The sequence below is a fragment of the Dreissena polymorpha genome, chromosome 13 (assembly GCF_020536995.1).
Source record: "Dreissena polymorpha isolate Duluth1 chromosome 13, UMN_Dpol_1.0, whole genome shotgun sequence".
In the NCBI taxonomy this organism is placed as follows: domain Eukaryota; kingdom Metazoa; phylum Mollusca; class Bivalvia; order Myida; family Dreissenidae; genus Dreissena; species Dreissena polymorpha.
The window spans coordinates 490,132-509,824 of record NC_068367.1 but is presented as its reverse complement, the minus strand read 5'-3'; positions in this window follow the sequence as shown (position 1 = coordinate 509,824).

Below are 19,693 nucleotides of genomic sequence, written 5' to 3'. Positions count from 1 at the left end.
AACATCTCCAGCAAATAACGGAATATGCAATACAGAACATGTTTATGTTTTCATTTCGGTAATACAAAAGAAGCTACGATCAATTTTGTTTTCGTCTGATAGGATTATCTCCAAGGCATCATTACAGGGCACATAAATGGTTGGCTTAACTAATTATTTGTCCAATAAAACTTGCCATCAAAGTGTGGACATTTATGTCAATCAAATCGGTGAGAAGTATGTAAAACGAATACAATTTTCAGGTTTAATTTTCAAGAATTGAAAATAAGTTGCTCAAGTATTATGTTAAAATATGACTTATTCAACATGATTTTTAGAGAATTGGTATTAAACATTCATAGCTATTAATGTTTGTATATACCATTCGTTTATGTATGCGGGTGTATCATACCCTAGATATCGAGCTCTCAATTACTGTTAACAGTATGTTGATATGTTTGGTACTGTTATATGTTTAATTGGAGTGATTTTACGAAACAGTATTTGTGTCTTAGCATTATTTTTGTTAAAAGACACATCAAGGATTATATGATTTCCGGAAAACGTTTGGTTTATAAGTGTGACTGTTGAAACAAATCATCTTGCTAAGTTTTCATTTTGAACGCGTTTACCAAAAACGTATTTAGCAACCATGCACATTTGACAAATACACATGAAATACAATAATACACTTTTAAACTGTCAAAAATTATTGTGGGTCCATCTTTACAGTTTAGGGCTGTATAAACCATAATGGTTATGTCTGAAAGTGTAACCTACTATAATCCTACTTGTGTTTGGCAATCGGTCTATCTCATAAAGCATCGTTTGTCGTTTTTGATTGTGTACACAAGCCGAAGGATTGTTGTTTTTCCAATTTAATTAACAATAAGTTGTGCCTTTCGTATGGCGTTCATTATAATGAATTCAATACAAATGCATTATAATGTACTTGTATGAACTTAGCCGTAAACTCAACGCTTATAAAAAATACGCATAACATTTTACTACAACAATCGTCTAGGTAATAGTGTTATGTTATTTTCGTAATCATTTCAATAAACTACTTTGTGGTATACTTTCTCTTAAGCTGTCAAACCATTCATATCAGTTAATAACTATATTCCATAGTAAATGATGGAGCAGTCACTTAAAAGTATATACTGATGACAGATAACAGATGATGTAATTGTTTGTAAGCGTATATGACTTGAATTCAAAGCATTCCGTGACAATTACCGCATAACTCAGCAGTGATTGTTTCACCACTGAACAACACTACAAACTATTCGCTATGCCATGCGTAAACTATTTTTATCCCCACGCTTTTTGAAAAAAAGGTGGGGATATTGTGGTTATCTCCGCCGTCCGTCCGTCTGTCTGTCCGTCCGTCCTGGCCACTATCTCCTCCTACACTAAAAGCACTAGAACCTTGAAACTTACACACATGGTAGCTATGAGCATATGTGCGACCCTGCACTATTTGGAATTTTGATCTGACCCCTGGGTCAAAAGTTATAGCGGTTGGGGTGGGGCCGCGTCAGAAATTATCACTCATTTTTTTAGGTTAGTTTACATTTACTTCTTTATTTCTACACCGATTCACTTCAAATTGATACTGGACCTCTCTTATGACAATACGGTCAATCTCAACCATGCATGGCCCCATTCCCAACCCTGGGGCGCCCCGTCCACATAGGCCACACCCACCAAAAATTTACATTTACTATAATTTTTTCATTTCTACACGGATTCACTTCAAATTGATACTGAACTTTTGTTATGACATTAGGGTCAATCTCAACTATGCATAGCCCCAATCCCAACCCTGGGGCGCCCGCCCACATAGGCCACACCCACCAAAAAATTCCATTTACTATATTTTTTTCATTTCTACACGGATTCACTTCAAATTGATACTGAACTTCTCTTATGACATAAGGGTCAATCTCAACTATGCATGGCCCCATAACCAACCCTGGGGCCCCGCCCACATAGACCACACCCACCCAAAATTGCCTTTACTATAATTTCTTCATTTCTACACCGATTCACTTCAAATTGATATTGAACTTCTCTTATAACAATACAGTAAATCTCAACTATGCATGGCCCCATTACCAACCCTGGGGCGCCCCGCCCACATAGACCACACCCACCCAAAATTGCCTTTTACTATAATTTCTTCATTTCTACACCGATTCACTTCAAATTGATACTGAACTTCTCTTATGACAATATGGTCAATCTCAACTATGCATGGCACAATTACCAACCCTGGGGCGCCCTGCCCACATATGTCACACCCACCCAAAATTGCCTTTTACTATAACTTCTTCATTTCTACACCAATTCACTTCTAATTTATGATGAACTTCTCTTATGACAATATGGTCAATCTCAGCTATGCATGGCCCCATTACCAACCCTGGGGCACACCTAGGTCAAACATTCGGCGTGGGGATACGCGTCGGCCTCTGCCGCGCCATTTCTAGTATTAAAATATTGCCATATGCGTAGATTAAAAAAGCATATATGCATTTATATGTATGGAAACAACACCCCATAGATGTACAGAGTCATTTACAAACTTTAATTAAAATGTAAAAGCATTATGCTATGTATCAGTGCGAATAGTACACATTCTCTTGACAATTGCTTCTTAAAAGCCCAACACAACTGCAAGTACTGTGAGACGTAAGCGGACCTAAACCGACACGTGGATGATCTTCTTATGGGTATTTGTAATCAAATAAGTCTCCCTCAGACGTATGGGCTTTACATGGATCTGTCAAACTTCATGGAAAAGTGTTGAATTGCCAGAGGCCGTATTTCTGGTCCAAAATGGTTGCTTAATTGCCTGTTTAAGAATACAACGTTGCGACCATTTTTCCTTGAGTGTGAAAACGTGTTCTTATATTGACTTTGGTGCACTGTTATTATGGTTATTTTTCTATTACAGGTTGTGCGATTTTGGGTAAAATTTCATTATATTGTACAAAGACTGAATCCTTATATTATTGTACAATTTATTGGTTTTAACATATGTATATTTTTTGATATTGTGTCATCAATATGAGTATTACTAAATGTAGTATAATATAACCGTTTTCAAATGTTTAATAAAAAATGATGTGAATATGTTCAAACAAAATACGACCTAACGCGCTTCTTTTCTTTTATATTGCAACAAAAACAATGGACGAACAAAAGTCTTTTACCCAAATAATCTGAGAGTCCTCTTCTTGTTAAGCTATTTTCCGACCCCATCTGTGTTAAATCACATGCATACATGCTGTTTATAACTAAACTTTACACCTTTCTTTTACACTGTATAAAACATTAGACAATAAATAAAACATAATATGGTTTGTGTCGTTGTTTTAAGTATGTGTGGATGGCTGTCATATATTAATTTATACGCAAATATTACTTTTTGATTCCGATAACTGTAAATTTCTGTCAAGTGGTTAATTATTTAAAAATCCATAACTAAATGTGGATTTCGCATCAAAACCTCTTGCTGTGTCATTCTTATTAAAATATAAACGAAAAAGGGCCTTCTACAATCATATCATCGTATGATAGTACAATCCTGTTTTAACATGATATAGTGAGCTAACTTGAGGCTATGTGTATTCGACAAATGTTCATTCCGTACAATGACGTAAACAATAGCTTATGAAATAAGGTATATGGTATTTCTTTCGTTATTGTAGGTAGTGTAGCATAATGTTAGTATGCTTGGAATTTAGCATAGAAGTTATTTTTGGTAGCACTGCAATGTACCAAGCCTATTTGCACGTACGTTATCATGTCACTAATTATCACAAACATTATATTTTCCGTTAAGCATGCAATTTCCTTTGCATTGTAGAATTACAGTTTTTTTTTAATTTTGATTTCAGATGTATCAGTTGGAGGATCCATTGAAATGCGACACATGAACACGTTGGGTTCTCTTATATACCAACGTAGTCCAACATGCACTCCCCATGCATAATACGTGTGTTCCAGTACGCAACTAAAATTTGATTTTGTTAAATTGTGTTGGTAACTACTTGAATTGCAAGTATAGTGTATGACCCTAACCACAAATAAAAAATGACAAAGTAGTAGTAGAAGATTTAAGTTCTCATTATAAATGCATGTTGTGTGTAACCTTAATAACTGTGGGACTCACTTTTACTTTTCGCTGTTATATGATAACAGTATTTACGTTAATATTCGAACGTGAAAAATATGTTACATAAACAATTTAGTGTTCGTTTACTTTTGATTTAAATGGCGTTTTTCTAATAATGAACGTAGCCAGCTGTGTATCAAGCGTGTTTAGCCTAATGACCACAACAAATTTATGTGCGTTCAAAACGATTACAATCGTATGGATAACAGAATAAAACGCCGTAACAAAGTCTTCGGAAAGTTGACACGAGAACTCGTGATACAATATTTAATTAAACGTACTAGTACTTACAGGCAAATGTAATGGACATAATAATGTGTAGGCTAATTGGATTGTAAAACTCATTTTTAAATGAATTAGTATTTTTAAGGAACATGCTCGCAGACAATCGAAGAAAAAGCTCTAAAAAATGATAATAATATCATTCCTATAGTATTTAAAATGCACCAGCAGCAGACAAACTTCTTGTATAGTCCGTTGTACTTTTTATTGAAAGAAAAGAAGATAAAAAAATGTAACATAACGCACATGCATTATGTACAACAGGACAATCCTCCATAAACACACCGCCATTAATAAAATTGCCAATGCGAAGCAATAGTTAACAACGGTTTAAAAAACTCTACTTTGTCAAGAGTTATGCGCGAGACATTTAAAGGGGCCTTTTCACGTTTTGGTAAATTGACAAAATTGACAAACTTGTTATAGATTCAAAAAGTTTCGTTTTATTTATGATATTTGTGAGGAAACAATACTACGGAACATTTACCATGCTCTAATAAAGACATTATATGCATCTTTCGTCGATTTAAACACCTGAAAATTATAAAGCGTTGGGATGTTCTGTTATTGTCGTAATATGTTGTAGGTTAAATGCTGTGAAACTACGAAGATTGCTTGTACAAAGTTTTTACTCCAGGACTACAGGGGCCAGGTGTTCGAGCCTTGTTGGGGATTACTTATTTCTTTTTTAAATTGTATTCTTGATTATCCAATGTTTACATTTATCAATATAAAGCATTTAATGACAAACTTCAAAACATACCACAATCTGTCAAAAGGTCCGTTTTAGGATGAATACAAACGAATCTCGCCGCACAGCAACTAAATTCGATTGACAATACAGGCCCGTACCCAGGGTTTTGAAAAGGGGGGTGCGACGATTTTTATTGAGCATTGAAGTGGCAAAGGGGGTATGTGGGGGAGGGGATGTTCGTCCTGCAATAGGGGGCTGTGGAGGTCCTCCCCCTAGAAAATTTTGAAAATGAAACTCCTGCATTCTGGTCACTTTTTAACTGTATTTAGAGACTGAAGTTATAGAGCATTTTTATATGAAATTCCACTTTCATTGACCATTCAGTGACTGATCGACATGAATATGATATTACATACATGTTTTCCCCACCACGTTTTTCAATAAGCACCTTTTTCGATCAGTCACGGAAATACATAATTTTATACGGTGTTTAACACGACATTAGTATGCGCTCGCACACTTTGTTTACATATGCAACAGCACAGTTATTATAGAAAGAAAAATCAACAATAAGAACGGAATAAAATATCATTATTTATTGGAATCTTGGAATCTTGATAGAATTGGTGTGTTTTACAATGTCAACATTCTACCATTCATAAATCCAGCAAATTATATGGAAATATTTGACTTTTTTTCAAAACAATTGTTTGTCTGCTAATATGGATAGTACCCGAGGCATAGCATTGCTCTTAACGTGCTAATAGTGTTTCGTACAACAAAATCTGGGTCTTCTCTAATGTGTATCAATACTAAAAAGAAATGAACATGGTATTACTGGTTATTTTTTAAAACTATTTTTAACAAATAAGTTATCTTTTTCTAAACGAATTTCAGAAATACATAACACTTTAGACTTCATTTAGACCCTATAACCACAAACTTCTGTCCCTATGGTCTCAAAGTCCTTAGTTATGTATGTGGAGCAGAACAGATGCCATTACGTGTTGGTAAACTACAAAAGAAATCTGCATTGCTTAGTTAAAATGATTTATTTTCTTGTCAATCAACAAAAAAAAACTATCATGACTTTAGCATAGCTGATATTTTTTGCTGGATTACCCTTGAGAGTATCCGAAAATGGTTGTACGGGGATATAACAAAAAGACAACTCAGTCTGTCGAAAATGCTGTGCAAAAATGTGTTCTTGTTATAAATCGTGGTATAATGCAAATTTATTAACCAGTGACCCATTCGTCTTCGGCAATAGTCGAAGGATGTCCTTTGATTTCAGTCATTTTCGGAAGCTGACATAAAATTCCGTTAATTATCATCTAAAATATATTTTCTTTTTTATAATAATTAAGATTATTTATTTATTCAAGTTAATCAAATTGTTTTTCCAGCCATATAGATAATTGTTGAAAAAGGTTATTGGACTGGGATTTCAACCCACCACAAGTAGGCTTCAACATTTTGTTATGATATCTATTACAGTTATAGACATTAATAACGATGACAAAGGTTACAAAACAATCGTTAAGTATCAAATATCTATAATTAAGTATCGATTTTATACGGATTAGAGTGCCAGGTTAATAATTTAGCATTATACAGAATATATATATTTATATATATATATATATATATATATATATATATATATATATATATATATATATATATATATATATATATATATTTGTCACAAAGATTCCAATTCCATTTTGCGGGGACCGGCTTCTTAGATCTTCTCAAATTTTGCTGTCAAAACCCCTGTTGATTTCAACAATTCTACGGTTAAAACTTGTAAATAAAAATCACGCACTATTTTGAAAATGACTTAATCGAGGAATGCATTATATGGTGACCTGTCGGTTGCATATTGAATACAACATTATTTGAATGCTTAAATACGAAGACTCGCTGGGTTCCTGGAAAAAATAAATAACCGTTTTTGTGTGAAATAAATGCAACTTATACTACATTTTTTTACTCGTCTAAAAAAATTGGTTGCGAACGCACCAAACGCACACCCCTGGCTACGGGTATGCAATAAGATGGAATAAATTGTATTGTAATTACCATTTTTTTATGTAATTGTACGATGACAACCAGACCAACACAACCTAAACTTCCGCACGATGATCTGATATTTAAACAAGTATCAACTTTATCTCGTCGTTGATAAAAAACAGCAGCTTTATACGTTCAGCTTAATTTAACAACAGATTGGAAAATTGGTCCTGTTCCATGCACGGTCAGCGAAGATGGCGCATTCTGATCGGGAGCTTCCATGTCCGCTAATCAGTAAACGAAACCTCGCAAGCCTTTTTAAGGACATGGTAGAATCCGACAAGAGCTACGCTGTCAGCTTATGGCAAAAGGCCGATTTTTGAAAGGCGTCGCTCACGGAGAAGCAAGAACGTTGTTGTTTAAGGCTTGAATAAATCCTTCAAATGTCCCAGAAAGCGTCATACATGTCTAGGATATGTTTATAAAAGGTTGAATTAATTTATATTTATAAAGTCAAAATATGGTTATTATTGGTACATACGTATGTCATGTGGTAATTGCTTTCTATAACCGATGTATGAAATTTTAAATGCAGGTGTATGTTTGTTATTTTTGGATGTGTATTCTGGTCACATACATATGCGATGTGATATTGCATAATTTGAATTGAGTTCAACAACTACGTGAAGCTGCGTTGTATATTTTCGGAAAGTATATTATGAATTATGTTTCATCAAAGCAATTAACACAAACTATTGGCTTATTTTATAATATATTTCCCATTAACGTCTTCTTGCATTTTTTGGGTAACAGCTCTTGTGTTTTACAGTTATATTCAAAACTAGACATTCAGATATACCATTGTTTTTAAATATAAATATGGGATAACAACAAACCCAATACCATGGTTTTACTAACTAAACGAAACACATGTACCTGAGTAATCACTCACAATAAATGTGAAGCTTTGAACAGTTGTATGATTTTTCCTTTGTCTTATGGAACACTTCAACTGTTTTAACTGTAAATAATGTGATAAGCGTAATAGAGAATACTTTAATCTCATGAAAAGTGTTATTACAAATGCATTATTCATTATTTATGTATTGTTTCTTTTATATTAATTTGTTAACCTGGGTTTGTCTCATGACAAAATCGATAAAAGCATGCGCTTGATTTATTGTTCCAAGTTATTCTCTGCAGTCATCACAGGCTAATCTGGGACGCCAACGCAAAGGCTGCATTTTCGCATGGAGACTTCGTTTAGAAAATGAATAATTTACAAGTTAAACAAAAATTAAATCATCGAGAAGTCTGATATATTCATGGTGAACTCCAAATATTGTGTAATGTTGTTAGTTTTTAATCCCATACCATGCTATCAAATTATCGAGTCATGATTTATGTATGACACTATATAAAGCAGAACGTTCAAGCATTAATTAATCATTAATTATTAAAACAGCTGTTGACGCAGGTGAAATATAATATCTGAGACTCCTTAGTTTATTTCAATTTTTAGTGCTTAATATTGTTGTTTATCTATGTGACATGCATTTGACAGACATAAAACAGACAATCCTCACGTTCTGTGCAAACTGGTTCAGCTGGTCACGTTGCATTCGTATTCATAATAGAGGATCACAAAAAAAATCAGCGATAGTTAAGTTGTTAAAGTTCTTCATAGCAACCATCCAGTTGATGCGGAAAGTTTCTTCCCTTATAAGTCAATGCGGACTGCCTAGACTAATCATGTTTTACAATTTCCCCACATGTATTAAGCAGATTTTCCATTGAACCTGGCTCCATAAGCAACATTTTATCACGGTAATCAATCCTGCAATTATAGACGTATGAGTTATTCATTATCGAGGAAAATTCGTAATAAGAAGATTTATCCATATATGACTTGAATTGCACATCATAAACATAAACTATTTATATAAAAATAATATTTAAGTAACATGTACCTAGTATAATAATAAAAATGATATTGATATTGCTTTATGCATCGTCGTCCCTTATTCCCCCCCCCCCCCCCATCGGTCAAACAGGCCACGAGTATGATGATACTGATGCTTATAAGGTTTTATGTCATAGTTTACGCATTATATAATTACTTCACGTCTGTACTTCGCCCGAAAAAATAATGGTGCACGCGGTTTTTGTCTGCGATATTATTTTACACAGTCATTGAGAGACATTAATTGTTCGTAAATGACATGAGGAACAATATAATTGCTTCAAGAAATATTTGATGAGTATAACGACAAACTATAATTTTAAGCTCGTCAGAAGTTTTTAAATCAATGAAATTGATATTAGTTTTGAGAAATGAATGGCATATGTTTTGTTCACAAACAACTCGCGTTTAACGGTCAATAAGGTTCGTCTACCTCCTTTTGGCAATATAGTTGTGTCCTTTAATGATATCGAATTATTTCGCCACAACGGGCAATCCCACATTCCCGTAAACTCTTGCATATAATGAAATGTCTTTAAATATCAGGGAACATATTTTTCCTGTAGGAATACTCTTATGGTTTCAGACAATATCCCATTGTTAAATAAATATTATTACTTTCCTAAAAGACAATTGCATAGACGTAAACTCATGAGTGCAATTCCTCAATAACATGTATCTGCATAAGACAATTCAATTACACAAACTTAAATGATAAGTAATAGTTGAAATCAACAACCACAATTTATGGTTATGTATTGATAAATAACCCGTCAACACGCAATCAGAAACACAATTTATCAGATGAAGAAAACGCTTTGTGCAATTATCAACGTACTGAACTTTTCTGTCAAAAGCAGCTGAACGAAACAATATAAAACACAGTTTATAGTCTGAAAGATGTGTAACGACACTGCATTGAACAAGGATAATCCAACTTGTTGACGCTCTCAAATATTAAGCTACTTTTTATATTGGTAATATTAGTTCCAAAGAATTTTTCCCATATTAAAAGAATCTCTTAACTCTTTGCGCGTCTTATAAATAAAACTATGAACAAGGAATGATTGAGAGATACTACTGTCTACCATTGTATTGACGAGGTTGTGAATAATAACTTAACACAATGAGAAACCGTTCATACCATTCCCGTGCACACCCGATACAATTAAAAAAACAATAAAATATTATATTCTGTTTTTTTATTTGGGATAGTATTATGAAATGTACAACACTTGTAAAATAATAATGGTTTAAAACTGATACATGTGTATGCATGTATTCCGGCAATTAAACTTACGTAGTTAAAGTATATTACTTCATTCAGGGAAAATGGCTTAATATCACGAAGCATATTTTTGATACTTATTCACTCTGTTTCTGAAGATATCACTATGCAAAAATTATATTTAAATGAGTGTCATATCCACTTACATAATGAATGAAGAATTGAATATTTATTTGGATTTACCTTTCTAATAGTCACTCATGTTAAAAATTTTAAGTAGTTCCAATACAGAATACATCAAAGAAACAAATATTCTTTTAAATTAAATGAAATTACTGACATTACATTATGTTCATTTTGAAAATAAACAAATAAAGTTTTGCCAATTGTAAATATTCATTCTAGGAATGTCAGATATCTAAAGCAATAGTTATCGATATGTTACCAGCACAAGGTCTTTCTTTTAAAGATAGGTTTTCTTCTATTCATCAACGTCTGCTATTGCGTTATTTTCGTTCTTACGCTATATTTTATACAAGCGTAAAATGAATAAATACATTCGCTCTTAACAGGCGCCAAGACATACGCTACGAATGAATACGATGACTTTATATATTTGTGAAATATGTTTTCCAACACATAATTAATAGTGGTTACGTGATAAAATGACCTTACAATTGCCAGCCTATAGTTAAAAATAAAGCCGTCGTTTAATTAAACAAGAAATTGACACACTTTTTTCCTTTTAATGTTATATAATGTATTATCAAACAAAGACATATTTCGTGCTTGTAATACATATGTTCCAAATAAATATACATTGTATTCTTCAGAGTAAAATATGAGTATTAGTTACATAAAAATCGGTATTGTAGCAAATCAATATAAAGCAGTTTTAAATTATGTCTATAATGCTAAACAATTTCACCAAATGTGTTATAGAAGAATAAATGACATATTAAGCTTTCCAACTTCACCATATGTATATTGCAAAATTAAAGACATGCTTGACTAACTTACCTCTATGTTGTGTATGCAAATGGCGTCTTTTATATAGAAAACTTGAGATGTTATGCATCCATGATTGTCTTACATTTTTCTGTTATATATCGTATTTATTATGTATGTGTATGCAGTGGTGAATTTCATTGTGTTGGATAAGCAAAAAATCATGTACAGTAACACTTTTGAAATAAACTATTTCTAACATGTGTGCAATTTTATCACGATTTGCAATATTATATTAACGGTGCATGCAGTTTGTAGTAAGGTGTTTTCTATAAGAAAATAACTCTAAGTTAAAGCAGTTACAAGGAACGTTGGTTTTGTTTTGCATTAGCGTATACAAACAAAGGATTATTTTATTACACAATCATCTGTGATGATAAAGTTATAACACCATACGCGTTTAAACCATATCCTTCATCGAAACGTTTAATACATACGGAATATTACGCTAGTCAATTGTTCCAAGAGTTTGTTTCACTCGAGTGGCGTGTGTGATGACGTATCACACGAGAGGCGGAGCCTCGAGTGTGATGCGAAATAGCACAAGCCACGAGAGTGATACAAACTCTTGGAACAATTGACTAGCGTAATATTCCTTTTATTATATACAACAACTAACGAAAACAGCTAACAAATGTATTTTTTCCTGTAATTTAACTGACAAAACAATGACTAAAACGGTACGCCATAGTTTATTAAAGACGCGTATGAATACAATTTATGTAAATTAACGTGTAAACATTCGAACCGGGAAAACACAGGTTTCCGACACGCTTACCTTAATGCCATCGTAAATCCAGTTTTTATAACAATTAAGTTTACAATTTTAATCCGATGTTTATAACAAAAACGTTTAAACGATATGCACTTCCACTTCTATCTTCCATGTCTTTATCGAAACTTAGTTTAAACCACACTATTTTATTGTATTCCTATCGAAATATACATTTATGCATGAAAAACACACACTCCAAAATATGTTTTTAACACATAGTTTACTGTTAAAAAGCACCACGTCCGACATGTCCTTACAGAGTTTAGATAAAACTATTGTGTTTTGTCACAGAAATGACGTCACACGATGTACTACGTAATATTTTTGCAATATAAAATATTTCTATTTTCGGTGCGTGTAATGTGACGTCATTAAATTGGTCGAAGTAGTCCGGCTCGTATGGTAATACAAAATTGGAAACAGCGAGTAGCGTAATACGGGATTTTTTATTTAAACGATTGATACAACCTGTATTTTGTTAAAAGCATTAAACAGGTATATAATAAACACATATTCTGTTTTCTTATCCCTGTATATCTTATGAAGACACATTGGGCGAAGTTGTGCAAGCTAAAGCTGGGAATTATGTGGGTGATGTTTGATCATTTGCTGATGAAAACCTTGCATAATCGTAATACATGTGTTATATCTAGTATAAATATTCTTATCAGAATATTTGTCAAACTGCATTGCAAGAGGTAAATATTCCTGTGTTTATTTACACATTGCATTTTAAGATTGCACGTACAACATACGCATATATTTGCTGTACATTTTTGTCATAAATCATAGACATCCTGTGAGATAACCTCAAACTTAACCCATTTATGCCTAGTGGACTATCCCATCCTTCTAAATCGGATCAATTTATTTCCAAAATTAGGGAACTCTAGTATATTTATGTTTATATTTAGACTATTTCTTACAGAGACCCAGATGAGACGCCGCATCATGCTGTGTGCCAAAGCATTTTTCTAGACGCTAGGCATAAATGGGTAAATACCTCATTTCCACAATACAAAACATTTCAGCAATTGTTTGACGTGATCATATAACCGACAAAAACCGAATATAAATTGACAACATAATATTAACAATTTGGTTAGTTAAAATCCGAAATTTTCTGTGCATTATTTAGCTCGAATAAATCGACATAATCATAATGTGTACCCTTTCATAGCAATAATCTGTTGTGTTAAGCCGTTTGCACCAAGCGCTTACAACAATGCATTGAAATACATGCATTTCATAGTTTTTCGGAGGAAAACACGTCAGTAAGAGAGCTCTATTTTTTAGAAGTTACGCAATGTGGTAAGTACATCAAAGTATTTGTTTGTGAACAGGTGCTTTAATTGATCTCGAGACAGAAATTTATATAACCTGAACTAGAACTGTCTTCCATTGCATTATAAGATGCCTGTATAAGGTCTTCCTTACAATCAACACTTCTTAAGAACTGAATCCGTGTTACGTACAAAGACGTTATTTATATCGTGATATCGAAGCCATCAACATTACAACATATGGAAATATCTTTTTCAAAATCGTAATTATATTGCTTCGTAACATTATTCAAGCTTACACCCCTGGGATTTAGCTAATGCGCGTCAGAACTACAAATCTGTATTTTCTGATAAAATTTATAATTTGCTGTTTTCATATTTTCTTCATGATATCATGTTTGCATTATTTTTTAACATATTGGTGTAATACAATAGTATTTTTTAAGTATTAGATAAAAAATAATAATACAGGGTTAGGACAAAATTATTTGCAGGTTTGTTTTCGACAACTTTGATCTTCATTTGCCAATCGCACTTTTACGACGTTCAATTATTTCCAGACGTTGTTTAAACATAACACAAGTAACTTCAAGATATCAACATAATGATATTGAAGCAAACAAAGCACAAACACACTCATCAACTTCGTTTTGCTAAATATGTGTAAAACTACATTGATCGAAAACACAAAATCAGTCAGGCGTTACCAATGTCAGTATGTTTGCATTAGTACTGTTTTATTTTAATATATACCATTAGGTCTACTGTTCAATGAACATGTATTTTTATTTTAACCTAGTGTAATGGCAAGCCCTGTATCAGTACATACCATGCATACGATTGTTATATGCACTTGTGTTAATATTTAATTTCAGAAACCTTTGTTGTCATCAGCGTACCATCTCCCATTTAGGCTATGTATGCTTATGCGTGCATATATATTAGATTCCTCTTATACGCTGCTTCCAAAAATCATCATAATTAAAAATGTGACATACTGCTATTAGAACTACTATTACTACTACTGCTGCTGCTGTTGTTGTTGCTGATGCTGTTACTACTACTACTACTACTACGACTACGACTACTACTACTACTACTAGTAGTAGTAGTAGTAGTAGTAGTTGAAGTAATAGTTGAAGTATTAGTAATAGTAGTAGTAGTCGTAGTAGTAGTAGTAGTAACAACAGCAGCAGCAACAACAACAGCAGCAGCAGTAGTAGTAATAGTAGTACTAATAGTAGTATGTTATGTTATATCAGAGCCTCGCCTTTAGGACGTTTTCATTAGATGATTAATTAGATGGAACATGATAGTATTTGATTGGCCACGAGTTAGCTAAGTTGGGATCTCGAGATCTCGACATTCTCTCATCTTTTGTTTAATGCAACCTTCCTTTATTTACTGCACCGCTCATTTTTAAATTGCACTCCTCTTTTATTTAGTTTTGCATTCCTCTCTTTTCTATCTCGTGGACACGACATAGCTAACTCGTGGCCACGAGTAACTGAGTCGTGGCCACGAGATAGAAAAAAGAGGAGTGCAATTTAAAAAAAGAGGAGTGAATGTCACCTCTATGCCACCGTAGCAGAGGGTTTATATGGCTAACAGTGTTTAACAGCTTGTAAGACGAGATTGGCCAGTCTAGTGTTTATCGTTGAAATCTGTACATAATGGCTGCTTTCAGGGAAAACGCATAATGCGCACAAGCTAATCAAGGACGGCATTTTACAACAGCGAACACCCAAAGTGCCTTCAACGCTTTGATTAAAACGCGTTAGAGACATAGATTGAAAAGAACCACGCTACACGTTAATGGGTTTTATGCTATATGCGACTAGCATGGCAATATGCAATCGTGTTCATACGCTTGTCCTTTATCATATATTACTAATTTTTATTTTTGAGCGTTTGCTCACAAATAATGTAGAAGCAATTTTGCAAGTCAGACTGCGTTAAGAACGCTAGGGACCGTAACCGGTGCCTGTTTGGATAACTGCAGTAAAATTAAGCAGACGACGAATGCTAGGAGCGTCTGCTCTAACCACCGCATCTGCCTGTTTATAGTTCTCACTGGTACATTACATAGTGTGTATGTATTCAAAAGTGTTTAACAGCTTGTAAAAGAACGCTGGTCAGTGTAGTGTTTATCATTGAAATCTATACATATTGGCTGCCTTCAGGGAAAACGGGGCTTATTGCACATCAAATAAGACTCGCCAGTGCACAATGATTAGCCTGTGCAATGCGCACACTTTCTAAGTTTAAAGAGAGTTTTCTGTTACTGGGATGACAATTAATGCATATGCATTAAGCCCTGTTTTCCTAAAATGAAGCTTAACTTATCTTTTTTATTAATGATTTGAAGAAACAAAAACATATCTCGACCTGTGCTTTAAGACACATTCTTTATAAATTTGAATGGGTTGTGTTCATTTCAGACTTGCGATATAAACATCTAGAACATAATTTTGAAAACTGCGTTGCGTCCAAGATTATACAACAGCGAACAAATTCAGTGCCTTCAGCGCTTTGATTGCATAACGCCAATCATATAGTTGAAACTTCAGCACCTCATCACGCAATAAATGGAAGCAGCCACACTAGTTTCTTTATAAGGCGCGAACAAAACTAATCAGTTAAATGTCACAGTCAGCGTCATAAACACGAATGGCCTTTTTATGACATATTAAAGGCCCTATAAAGGTGACAAATCCAATTATTATGCATATAAATTGGTCTATTTTTTACCGGATTTCAGTTACTCTCGCATAAAAAATGCTATTAACACAACTTAGGTGCAACATTGGCAAGAATTATGGAAGATATACCCGTTTCATAATTGGAAGAAATGTTTACATTTTTGCAACAAACGTGGTGTGTAGCCTCAGAGCGGTAACATATGCTAAAAATAGCCGAAAGAAAATTCAATTGTAATTCTATTTTAAACAACGTTTTACCACCAGAAGATAGCTTATTAGATCACTACAAACGTTTTAACCATTTAGAAGAGACCTACTTTGTAATTGATACCGGAAAACGTTGAAACTCAACAATATATTTTTGGTGACCTGAGTCACTTTCACTTTCACTTTCCCGAGTAAACAGCGATGTAAATAAACTGATTGTTTGTAAACACAATTGACTGGAGGACACTGTATTTTGAGCTCAAAACAAGTTGTATTGCTTGTCACGTAATCGAATGTACTAAGTGAAAATAAAACAAGTCTCTGATGTCTAAAATATTTCTTTTATTTTTCTCTATTCCCTAACACCAAGATTGTACTTATAGACAAAACGAATAATTTCGAAGTCAAGGTAAATAACATTACATGAATAATTCCTAAGAGAAAGCGAGGTCCTGTCTGCCTATTTTGAGGGTTATTTATACCAATTCCGTTATGTACTCGCCTAATTCGTGACCCACGCCTGTCATCAAGTAATGGACGTCAAACGTGTGTATCTTGGCGTATATAGACAGATGATGTATGATCCCTGCGGATTTTACACCTCCTGTACTCGCGGGTCCCTATTTAATTTGACAAGCCAATTTGTATTCACACCTGGAACACGTATCGGAATGTCGGTCCTCCCCGCTTAATGTATTTACTAATTGTTTATATGCATTTTGCGAGTCACGATTCTTATATTTTACGCATCGGAATGTCGCGTTTCTTCCCTCTTAATGTATCTACTAATTGTTTATGTGTATTTTACGATATTACTGAAATATATCTATTATCTTTTCATGAAGTAAACGCCTAATGTATTTAGTAATTGTTTATATGTATTTGTCGAGTCCCGATTCTTATGTTATCACATGCCATACCCTGTTTCCCATGTAATACAATCATTAAATATGTTTTATATTACACATGTGTAATACAACATTTTTAAGCGTTTTCATTGGCTTAGTTTTCGTTGATTGACCAATCGCATTTTGTTTTTTTGCTGAAATGACGTTGTGACGTAAAATGACGTCACGAAATGTAAACAACATTCGTGATTAATCATTATGTTTGGGTAAATATTTTTTTAATTTGCTCATTTAAAAGCATGTGATAAAAAAGATCTGACACTCGTTGTCATGTCATACCATATTTTATTATACTCGTCCAGGAAATTCGTGAGTAAGCTCGCCAAAGGCTCGCTAACTAACAAAATTCCTGAACTCGTTTGATACAATATGGTATGATATGACAACTCGTGCCAGATCCTATATATATCCATTGGGACAATATCCCACTGTTTAATCGATATCATTACTTGATTCAATCAGATGCCAACAGGATTGTGCAATCCTCAATAACATTCACCTGCCAGAAGACAAGTTATTTACATTAATTTAAATGATGAGTCAAATTCAACCCACAATATAACGGTATGTTTTAATAAATAAAAGGTCTACACACACTGAGAAAACCACATTATCAGATTGAAAAAATGTTATACGCAATTTTCAACTGATGCACCTTTTTCAAAAGCAACCGAACCAAACCTTTTTAAACACATTGTACGAACGAAACCGTCTTAAACATTGAACGGTCTTGTATGATGCGCTTTGACATTACTTTTAAAAATGAGAATGCGATAAGAGATACTTATTACTCCATTTGTATATATGAAGTTTCGAATGTTCACACAAAACAATGAGAAATGATCATAGCTATTGCTAGTGGAATCTCTATGCGTAATTAGGTACTAGAAAAACAGAAACACGTGTGTGTTTTATTACTACGTCTTAGCCATCCATATAGGTACTGGAAAAAAAAGGATGCTTATATTGCACAATCCTCATGTTAATCAAGTTGAAATATTAAAAGAAAACTTATAATACATGCTTGATGGAAATGTTTCATACATAAATATATTTGGTTTCTGGTGTTTTTGTTATCCCTTCATATCTTATGAAGACACACTGGCCGAATTTAAGCGTTCTTAAGCTGGGGAAGGTGCGGGTTGTATTAAATCATTAGGTGTTGAGAACCAATGCACATTATCTATACATGTGCTATATCTAGTATATATATACTAGTATAAGAATTTGTTACAAAAGGCATTGCAAAAGCGGACAATAGTATTATGTCTACTAACATCAAATGCCCATACGTATTGCACATTATGCATTTATTGTTCTGTTTGGCATATTTGTCATTAACCATTGATGTTCCATGGATTTAACTTCAATCTTATGCCGTATTATCAAATATTTAAAAATTACGAAACTGTGAAGTCACCCAACCGACCCAAATAAAATATGAATTTATATGTTTTAATATCAATATTTAAGTAACATTACATCTTAAAGTTAATGTACATGATATAGCAGGAATAAATCGAATAATTATTGATGTGTTCACACCTTTCGTAGTTTTCATCGGAAGTAATTGGTCTTTTGCACATATTCGAAGGAATAGACGTCAAAACTATTAAATAGAACTTAACGCAATTTTTTAATTACATGTATGTTTTGTTGACCGGGACTTTTTATAACCGGAACGAATGCAGCTGTAAATTGGATTCCTATAAAAGGTATCTTACATTAGCAAATTGTCTGTAGACACCCATTTGTAATAAGCCAGACGATCGAATAAAAATTGCGTTGCCTATTTATTTACACATGAAAAGAGCGATTGCAAAACCAAAGTTTTTCTTTGTAACATGCAATTTGCTGTTGTATTCAGAAGAATTGTATTATTTGCAGACATTAACTCATTTTCCGGCGTTATGAGTAAAGTTGCATGAAAGAATTGTTATAATTGTTGTGTCCGTTCAAACATAACGAAAGAAACACCACGATCAAAGCAAATAACAGTTTAACAAAAATAAAAACTCCCTTTGCTATTTAAATTGTAACAATATATTAAACCATAACCAATATTTCAGTCATACATTACCTAGGTCAGGTGGTCTACATAAGGATGTTCATTATACTATTTACTATGCTGTGAAACTGACGTTTATCTTGCATGTACCGCATTTGCACGACAAGCCTTAAATCTACATATATATGTATGCTTGTATTTCTCACGTTAGGCATTCATGTAATTGTTTTCATATTTCATTAACGTTATTGTGGAAGTCCGAAATATGCCATGATATGCACGGTTTAACTAAATGTATTGTTTGCGTACAAATTATATGAAATTCAAATACGATGCATTAACAAAACGTTAAGCACATCTGTCTTTAAAAATTGAAATAAATACGCAGATTAAACGACGATACAGATAGTCTAATTGGATATATATCATCGTTCGAAATTTGCTTTTATAAAAT